Consider the following 9855-nt stretch of genomic DNA (forward strand, 5'->3'; position numbering starts at 1 on the left):
CTACACTTATTTCAGGGTAACAAGAAATTAGTTTACAGTTTACTGGTGAAAAAACAACTGACTTGCGTTAATAACAAAGAAGACATATTGCAATCAAACCTGTTTGAACGAAATCAAAGAGAGCTTTTATGATCCAGATGAACTAAAATAAATAAAATACAGTAAAAATGTGTTTAGTTGAAGTAAAAAGAACTTATTTCTTCACAATGGGTATCACCATTTCGAAACTGGGTGTACCTTATCAATGTTATTACTAGTAACTATTCTAGAAATTGGTTTTAACTTTTGAATTTTAACTTGAACATAACCCGAACTAATAACAAAAACTCTCATTTTGCTTCATAAGTAAACATAATTTTACTTACTACTTGTGCAAATATATTCAACTTAGTGAAACAAACATGTTCAAATCAAACAGATTTAGTTTAAATTCAAAATTCTGTAGCATAGTTCAATTGTCGTTGTGAGAAAATTATTTGAAAATCTTTTACCCTCATCAGATTCATTCTCATCGGATGATTATCAAATCGTCATTTTCCTTTAAACATCATGCGTTTTATTCAGAACAAATTCAAAGAAATACAATATGCATGTGGAACATATGACGCATTTTTTAAAGAGCAACATTTTTTATTCAGTTTGCTTTCTTTTCCAATTGTAGAGCTAAAAGTTGAAGAAAAAAAATGGCACGGAATATATATCCAATTCTCGAGTAAACATGAATTCAACATCAAAACAAATATTGCATCACGATTTTTACCCATCTCAAACCTAATTCTACCATTGGTTGACATCAGTTAGTCGCTTCAAGTACCTGCAATTATCATCGACACGTAGCTCCTATCCCGACTCGAGATTGCACATTCGAGGAAAACCTGACCGGAGAACAATAGGCGTTGGCTTGTATATCTGGCGATTAGATTATTGGCAGGGTATTCATGTTTTTCTGGAAGGAAACCATTTTTTTTACGTTCGAGCGGTTTTTGGTGGAGGTATGTGGTTTTGAATTTTCCGACGTTTGTATCATTATTTTTTAAAATTGATCAATCATTAACCATAATAGTTTCAGTTTGTAGATATTTATTGTGTATTATTTATATTTCTTGTTAGCTTAGAAAATATATATTGAATCTTTAATGTATTCATTCTAATATTTAAGTCGTTTAATACCTTATCATTCGCATTTAAGATTATTAATTTTGTATTTTAAGTACTGATCAATGCAAAGTACGCTGGTTATTTTTGCTTGTGCATAATATTAAACATTATATTTGTAACGTAATATTTAATTTCGCATCAACGGTGTTCGAGCTAAATGGTTGTTTCACTGTGTTTTGTATAATTATATACGAAGTATGTTATTTTTGTTTTAACTATTATATTGGGCCGGTCTGTTTGTAATGTTAGCTACAAGCATTGCAGCAGAGTGAAATTAATTTTTGAGCAGGCTAATTAGTAAAATTGAAAATTAATATCAAACAATATTGAGCATCTTCCCGAGGTGGATTTTATGACTTCTTGTATTCATGACATTACGATTCTACAAGCATATAACTCGATGCGTTTTTATGCTAAGTATGTTTCAATGTGGCAAAAGTAAGTTAAATGCTGTGTTTTCTCCTCTGCTTTGCAAATCGTCAACAAGTGATTTGTTTTCATGTAATAATTTCAAATCTTCCTAGGGTGAAAACGTCCTGCCATCTAAGAAGGGACAGGGGTTTGAGAGCCCCTGATAATCTGTAATTTTCAAAACAATATTTGATTGATGGAATTATATGATGACAAGGTGTATTTTGGGCTAGTGCATTCCTCAAAGGATAGAGCCTCTATTCTGATAGCTACAGGGTTGGTAAGTTTCTGTGGAGGCAGTTAAAACCACTGGTAGAAACCGGTTAAACCGGCATGGCAAAAACCACTTTCTGCCACAGTTGCGGCAGAAACTGGCAAAAACTCACAAAAAAAAAAAAAATATTGACATGCAATAGGAAGTGCATGGAAAAAATAATTATTAACCAAAGCACATTTTAATTATATTACCACAATTTAAAATCAAATATTACTTTGTTTGGACCCTGCAGTTGCTTCTTCAAAAAGATTATTTCTAAAATCTAAACAGTTTCTCAATCTAATATGTACAAATGAGAAACTTTAGAATATTCCTGCATCGGAAGAGCTAGCAGGCAATGCATGAAGGAACAAGCAATGTTTGAAACTTTCATCTATGGTTTTTTTTTTTTTTTAACTGGTCCACCATGTAGTAACTGGGGTAGTGGGAGAAATTCGACTGGAAAATAAGTTTCGAGAAATAGGGCCAATTTATTTTGCAAAGCTGTGACATTAGGTACAAAATTAATGTTAATATTGGCAAGTAAAATTCTGGCACTTTCTTCTTGAAGCACGTGATAATTTCGATCACAAACAATTTAGATGAAGCATATAAGTGAGCAAATTAAAATCTGAAATGCCTTTTAATTTTGTATGTCGCTCCTCTTTCCTGAGCATCTATATGATTTTTCGTCCTTTGTTAAATTAATCCAAACATTACGAGCATCTGCAAATGAAAAGTTCCCTTCTCGAACTAAATCAAGGGCATTAGCATAGAATTTTATTTTTTTTAAATGATGAAATGAAGTTTCATTTTTTAGTTTACTTAAACGAATATCATTTAGCAATCACTTAAGTAATTAAAGATGCTTTTAAGTTTTTGCCAGTTTCTGCCGGTTTTTACCGGTTACAACCAGTTTCTGCCACTGGCACGGCAAAAACTAGTTTCTGCCGGCAGAAAGCCAACCCTGGATAGTTACTACTAAGATGGAAATTTGACAATTTGTCAAAGTAGTTTGTGAAATAGGTAACTAATTGTCCCCAATGCATGCAGTTCATGTTAATCATATTCTTTCTTTAAATCACCTTTTTTTTTTTTTTTTGCAGAAAACCTAAGCATCCTGTCTTCAACGATGGTTCCTCTACAAAGCGGATATTTTTCCTATAAAACTGGGCTTTGAACCCAGTATCTTCCTGCTTTACATATTTCCTTCTTTGCAGTCTCCCTGTGAATCGACTGGACTGACCTCAATTTGAGCAATCTGAAGATGGAAAAGGTTGACAAATTTCCTTGATATCTTTCCATTGAAAGAGACTTGTTGAACAAGGTGGCAAGGGTAAGTTCTCTACATGTCATTTTAAAATTGTTGTTATAAGTTGTTTAAAATGCATTTATATGATCTATTCAGTGTGCTCTTTTTTTTCTCACTCATTTTCTGAAAAAAATATTGTCTCCCCAAAAAAACTGCTTGTGTCAAGGCCTGAAAAGCACCTATAATGTTCTGGTCTCAATCAAGGTTTCCGCTATGGTCACATTTTTTGAAAAATGCGAAAATACTATTTAAATTGCAAAAATGGAACAAGGCATTTTTGCTTTTTTTTTTTTGCTCTAATATAATAAGAAAAAGAAGGGGCAATTTTCAAGTCGATATTCTATATTAGAAATTGTGCGGTCAAGTGGTTTGGCAAGGATCATATTTTATTTTCTTCGGGAAGGTAAAAACGTATAAGGATGAGCTGTTTTTACTTGTTTTTCATAGAATGAATAGTGTAAAATATAATAAAAGTATCGCACTGTGTATTGCATGTCTTATTTTAAATTAGTATTTCATTATATACAAAAAATATTTATCGAAAAAACATTCAGTCTAGAATCCTTTTAGTAAATATTTTTTTACACTTAAAGGTTTTTAAAAAAAGAATAACAATTCCAGCAATGTAAGATTTATTATTTTGAAAATCGAAATGGAATTTTACGTAAGATAAGGAGGGGGTGAAAAATCTTTCGACCCCCCCCCCTCTCCCCCATGTAAGGGTAAGCAAGTTGCCAAAATCATCCTTACGTAATCAATAAATGGCCTCTAGAGATTCAAACTGACTTACCCGGAATCCATAAAACCCTAAATTAGTTTTTCGTCGACGAGAAAGGTAGGTACTTTAATGTTTCAAATAGCCGAATTAAACATGAGTTACAAATTAGGAAGATGCGAAATCTATTTTCTGTTCTGAAATTACCTCCAATAATGAATTTCCAATAGAAAATTATTTTGAGACTTTTTTTTTTTTCAAAAAATAAGATGTTCCATTGAAAGTGGTACTTTAAAATGGAAAATCCCCGCAAAAATTGCGGAAAACGAACCCATAGTAAGCTTATTGGATGTGCAGTGGGAAGTACTTGCCCACAAAATGGCGGACGATCGTTGGTTGAAAAGGAATCACTTTTCTACCACATGGACATCCATCTAGTTAAGTGAACCGGTTCCCATGTCCATGTTTTCCTCCCTTCTCTCTTAAGATTCGCGGCGGTCCCGCCTCAGTGGGCGAGTGGTCTAAGCGATTCTTTCTCACACTTCCGCTTCCGAGTCACAACTGTATTTATGTCGAGGACTGCATACTAAGTGCCTTGCTTCCATTATTTTTTATACCAATAGATGGCAGCACCATCACCGGATCGAACAGTTAATGAGAATTTAAAACTAGTCCAGGAGCTAATAGCTACCTGGTACTAGCACCCCCAAAGGTATCGTTTCACTTGGAGGACATTGAGACCACGAGCATATTTAACGTCGCCCAGTCCCCTTTAATGACGACAGTGGGTCTTCGACCATCGAAGTTCGAACTCAGGACCCTCTGGCCCCGAATCCGACACTCTACCGATCGGGCTTTTCTCACACTTGAGGCGGTGGGTTCAACTCCCACCCTCGCTCCGCATGTACTTCCCCCTCTTTCTGATGTAAATTCTTTCATGTGTTGTTTATATGTAATCTACTGAAATAAAAAATATATCATGCGTAAGGGAGGCAAGACACTCGGATTGTAGTCCTCATCAAAATAAACCCGTGCAATAAGCACCAAAAGAAAGAAAGTCTACTAATTCAATTTTCATCTCTAACATGTTGCATTTGTTTTTGTCGTGATTCAGGAGACTGAGTTTTGCGTTATGTACTTTCTTGTCTACCTTTTTTAGTTTTGGGAGATTTGACTGACGCCGTTTCTTAGCTCGCGTCAGCATGAGTTATACAGGCTGCTTTTGCTGAAGGTCATGCACATGTAGCTTTAAGCCGAGTTAGGCCCCTAGAAGCAGGACTTGATTGCTGAACAGGCCAACTAGGCCCGGGCTTAGGGCTCCCGATATTTAGGGGCCCCTAAATGTCTGAAATTACTTTAGTTTTGCTAAAATTTATTCAGCCGACGGCTAATGCGATAAAGTTTGAATACAGGGGCCCCCAAAAAAGTATTTGGCCTAGGACCCCTCGATATTTTAATAGGGCCCTGCCTAGAGGGACTCATTATCAGTAGTTTAGACCACCGCAAGTTACTTAATAAACCTCAAGATACAAACTCTCTCAATAAAATGACAAGATTGAGAATAGTATCCTCTCATAATCATCTAAGTCAATGAAAATTAACTAAAAAGTGTAAAATAAAAAAGAAATATTAAAAAAAAAAACCGACTGCGTAAAAACCTAAAAAGAAAAATGTATGAGCCCTGTAGTTAAGAATGTTATTAAGTATTTCTGATAATTACACCATTGAAATAGTTTTATAATTGTACACAGATAAGACTAATCATAAATTCAAAAGCAGAAGAGAAGGATCAACAGTCGGAGCCCATTCAAATTTTACGGGGTTCCTTGAATCAGAAAGGAATGGGCCCCCACTGTTGATCCTGTCCCACTGTTGTCTTACCTGTGTACGGTTATAAAACTATTTCAATGGTGTAGTTATTCAGTAGTACTTAATAACATTCTAAACTACTGGGCTTATACATTTTTCTTTTTAGTTTTTTTGGTTTTTACGCAGTCAGATTTTTTGTTTGTATTTAATAACTTCTGAATTCGCTGGAAAAGCAGTGGCAACTCTTGTTATCCAAATGTACATACATGCAGTATATTTCATTTTAAGATATATCTTGGAAACTACTTCACGTTTTCTTTTGTATTGATACCAAGACCTTTACAATGATTGAGAGAGCAGGCAGGTGTCATACTGGTCTAAGTAGAAGAGAACATACACCCTCTCTGACTGCCTGTTAGCACAGAAAAGATTTGTGCTTGGTTCCACAGATCAAGATTTGCATCAAAGAAAGGAAGAATGCTCTGGACGGGCAAAAGAGTTCTCTAAACAATCTGGTTACTTTTACTTTTCACATCCTTTCTACTGCAAATCGAAGGGATTAGAAAGTCCCTTGGGAATAAGAGGGTATTGGAATGCTCACTCTTGATGATCATCTTTAGTCACCATTTCATATTGACGCTGAAAATTTACTTAAATTTGAATCTTGTATAAGTTTCAATATGTGCGATAGTAAATTCTTGAAATATATCGAAACCTTTTGAAAATCATGTCAAAAAGAGTGAATGCTAATTTACATGTATGTGTTGGATGGATGACTATTTTTAATAACCTTGGTTACCTCGCGCTTTCGGATAATACGTGCTTTTTCTTTGTCCCCCGAAAAGCACAATATAACAAGGGGTAACTGTAATATCAAATTGAGTGATAAACAAGCCAGGGAAAAAAATCTTGATGAAGAAATGAAGACTGGTGTCGAAGGGATACTATGTGGGCCTTGCTTCCGGTTTCTGGCATGTAAACATATTGTTGAAAACAGTTATATTTGTACTGGTGAAAAAGATGTATTAAATCATAAATATATAATTTATTACTCTGCAGCTCTACAATCTGTGGAAACTTTGTTAGATGCTATAAGTTGAAAAAAAATTGATTATGGTGACACTGCTGGGCCCATGCAATCTGTTTATTTGTTTTGAAATATCTATACAAACAATTGTATTGTTTTCATATGCTCCTGTAATCTATTTTAATCTTTTCTTTTCCGATTTTTAGTCTGGAAAAACATTAAATGATATAATGCATTTATTGGTCATACAGTTACATATTTTGAAAATGCATGTGCTTATAAATTCTAAAGAACTATCCTAGAACTTTTCCTTTTTTTCCCCCGAGTTTGTTTATTTGTATTAACTGTACTTATTCTATATTTTGTAGGTTTTAGTTCTTTGAAAAATACTGCTCCTGGACCCCTACCCCTGCAACAGTTGATGTTACCAGTTGTATGTTTTGAAGATGCTTGTGCTCTATCTGGATATCTCCTCAAAAATTGAAGATTTGAACAGACTATTTCACTTTACTACTAATCCTGAATGATGTGTTGCTCTGTTTTGTCTAATATTAGCAATGTGGTGCGCTAGGCTTTTCGAGTGGAATGATAATTCAATTACTCAGTTTATTAAGATTCTAAAATGTACTTTAACTTGAGAATCTTGTGAGATTTATTTTATGTATTCTTATATCAACTACTTTTGAATTTTTATTGTTATAAAAAAGATGTATTGAAATCATGGACTACGAATGTACCTGTAAAATGCATATAAAACTCTTATTCACAAAACTTTGTTTGGATTATGTCTATATTTTTAACTTTAAAGTAAACATCTCCATGTAATTTTAGAAAGTTTCTACTTCTACATCAGAAATAATTTTAATCCCTATGCATTATGTGATATATTGCCGTATCTGAGAGGATATTCAATTTTATTTGATATCAGGGAATTAACTTATTCCATTCAAATTTTGGAAATGAAAATTCAGCAAGAAAAAAAAGATGTCTAGTGCAAAGAGTTAAATGTGTAAATAAATAATGAAAATATACAGCTGAAAGTCTGAAGTTATGAAAACTGCAGTTAATGAATTATCAAATTTGTACTTTATTTGTTAAAAACAAATCAATCATTTTGAAGCAGATAAATTGGCTATTTATTATTCAGTCAGAATAAAGTGCGACAGTGAACAACGTCTATCATGAAATTTTAAGGTTGTAATGAAGAGAGATGGTTATGGAAAAATTTACATTTTAGTCCTCTCTTAAGAAATAAAAATATATGTATAATTTTGTTCACAATACAATTAAGACCTAAATCAGAATATTATTAAAATAATTTAATAATTCTCAATCAAGAACTCCAAATATGAAGAATATTATTATTTTTTTTTCTCTGCAATTTTGGAAAATCAAAAGTAGAAAATTTTAGGATATTTTAATTATTCAAGTTACCTGTACTTTAATATGGGTTAAACTATTTTTACTTTCTTCTATATCTAATATATAGAAAAAGGTATTGAATTCGTTCAAATTTTGATAGATTTGAACGTTTTGGGGGTGTGTGTCACGTACGTGCGTGACCAGTTTTTTGTGGCCACTCTACAGCAAAAACTACCACATGAAATCAAACAAAATTTGGTACACAGATGTGCCTCAATGTGAACTTGTGCCCATTGGTTTTTGGCGCGAATTCCTCCAAGGGGGGTGGAGCAATGGGACGTTTCTAGAGTTACGCGTGCTTGCTATTCCTCTGGAAGTAACTGGCGGGATCAAACAAATATTGGTCCGTATGTTGCCATTAACAGGAGCAGGTGCTGATTCATTTTTGGTGTCGATATCTCAAACGGGGCTTGAGCTATAGAACGTTATTTATCTTCAATTGTGACTGCTGTATCTCAAGAAATAATGAACGGAATCAAACAAAAACATATTGACAGGTAGCCCTTAGAAGGTATAAGAGCTGATTTTATTTTGGTGTCAACAACTGAAAAGGGGGTGGGGTAATCGAACATTGTTTTTTTCCATTGTGAGTGCCATATCTCAAGAAGTAATGTTACGTTCTGCATGAAATTCGGAATAAATGTGAATTCATATGAAACAGGCATTGGTTCAATTTTCACGCCAATCGCTCCAAGAAGTGCTGATTGTTTTTTTTTTTTTTTTTTTTTTTTTTTTGCGAATAAAAATAGCTTTATGAATGCAACAATGAGAAAGATAAATCGTAATAAACTGTCGTCTGCGTATTCCTTGTGATTTTAATTGTATGGAAATGATTGGAAATATTATCTCAAAATGATTTGAAACTTTTAACTGTTGCCGTCTCATGTTTGTTAACAAATAAAATATTTGTAGCTAATTCAAGCAAGTCTTTTAAAATAACCTTCAATTTTCACTCTTTGCTTTGATTTTGCGATAATTCAGACATTGGGATGGTTGTCAAGTTTTTGCATGTGTAATTTTGTTTTTGTTGGGAATATTGCTTCCTCGTCAAGAGTGGTGAGGGATCAGAATTATAAGAAGATATAGAAGAAAGTTTCGTGATGGCCACAACATACTAGTTACAGTTTGTTTCTCTTCAAATTTTTATTGTCCTGATAGCATAGCCAATTTGACATGGTTTCACTAATGAAAATTAACTGAAAGATAAAGTTTGTTCTTAGTTACATCCAGTAATGCAGGCCTACATCCACCTTTTCAGATAGTTAACCATGTCAGGTGTGCCCACGAGAGAGTTGCTGGGGTTGTAGCGCAGATCGTACCATTGAAATTCTCATGAAACGACAACTTAGCAGGAGTTTTGATCATGCTAAACCGTCGTGATGACCCCTGATGATTTGTGGGGTCTCTTTTCTTTTCTTATGGAGGGGGGAGGGTATCGTTTTTGTGGGGATGGACACCGTACCACTCCTTTGAATGCCGAAATGCGAAGATGGGGCGCCGCAGACATTGGGTGCATGCCGGGAAAATTGGGCACAACATGCTCGGCGCCCAATGTTCTTGTGCCCAAAGTTAACGGCGCCCAATGTTCTTGTGCCCAAAGTTAACGGCGCCCAAAATGCTCGGCGCCCAAAGTTCTCGGCCCCCAATGTTCCCGGAGGCCAATCGACGGCGCCCAATGTGCGGGGGCCCAATCTTCCTAGACTGAGGACCCGGTCCTCAAGCCTCAACCGAAATCCTTTTAAAAT

General features: G+C 34.6%; 1 long non-coding RNA gene across 1 annotated transcript; it reads left to right on the top strand.

Moving 5' to 3' along the window:
* The first annotated feature begins 976 nt into the window (after nucleotides 1-976).
* Nucleotides 977-7436, top strand: LOC129219435 (uncharacterized). Its single transcript, XR_008580416.1, has 3 exons — nucleotides 977-992; nucleotides 2932-3161; nucleotides 7057-7436. It is a non-coding gene; the product is annotated as an uncharacterized LOC129219435 (long non-coding RNA).
* Nucleotides 7437-9855: the final 2419 nt, after the last annotated feature.

The sequence above is a fragment of the Uloborus diversus genome, chromosome 3, assembly GCF_026930045.1.
Source record: "Uloborus diversus isolate 005 chromosome 3, Udiv.v.3.1, whole genome shotgun sequence".
Taxonomy (NCBI): Eukaryota; Metazoa; Arthropoda; class Arachnida; order Araneae; family Uloboridae; genus Uloborus; species Uloborus diversus.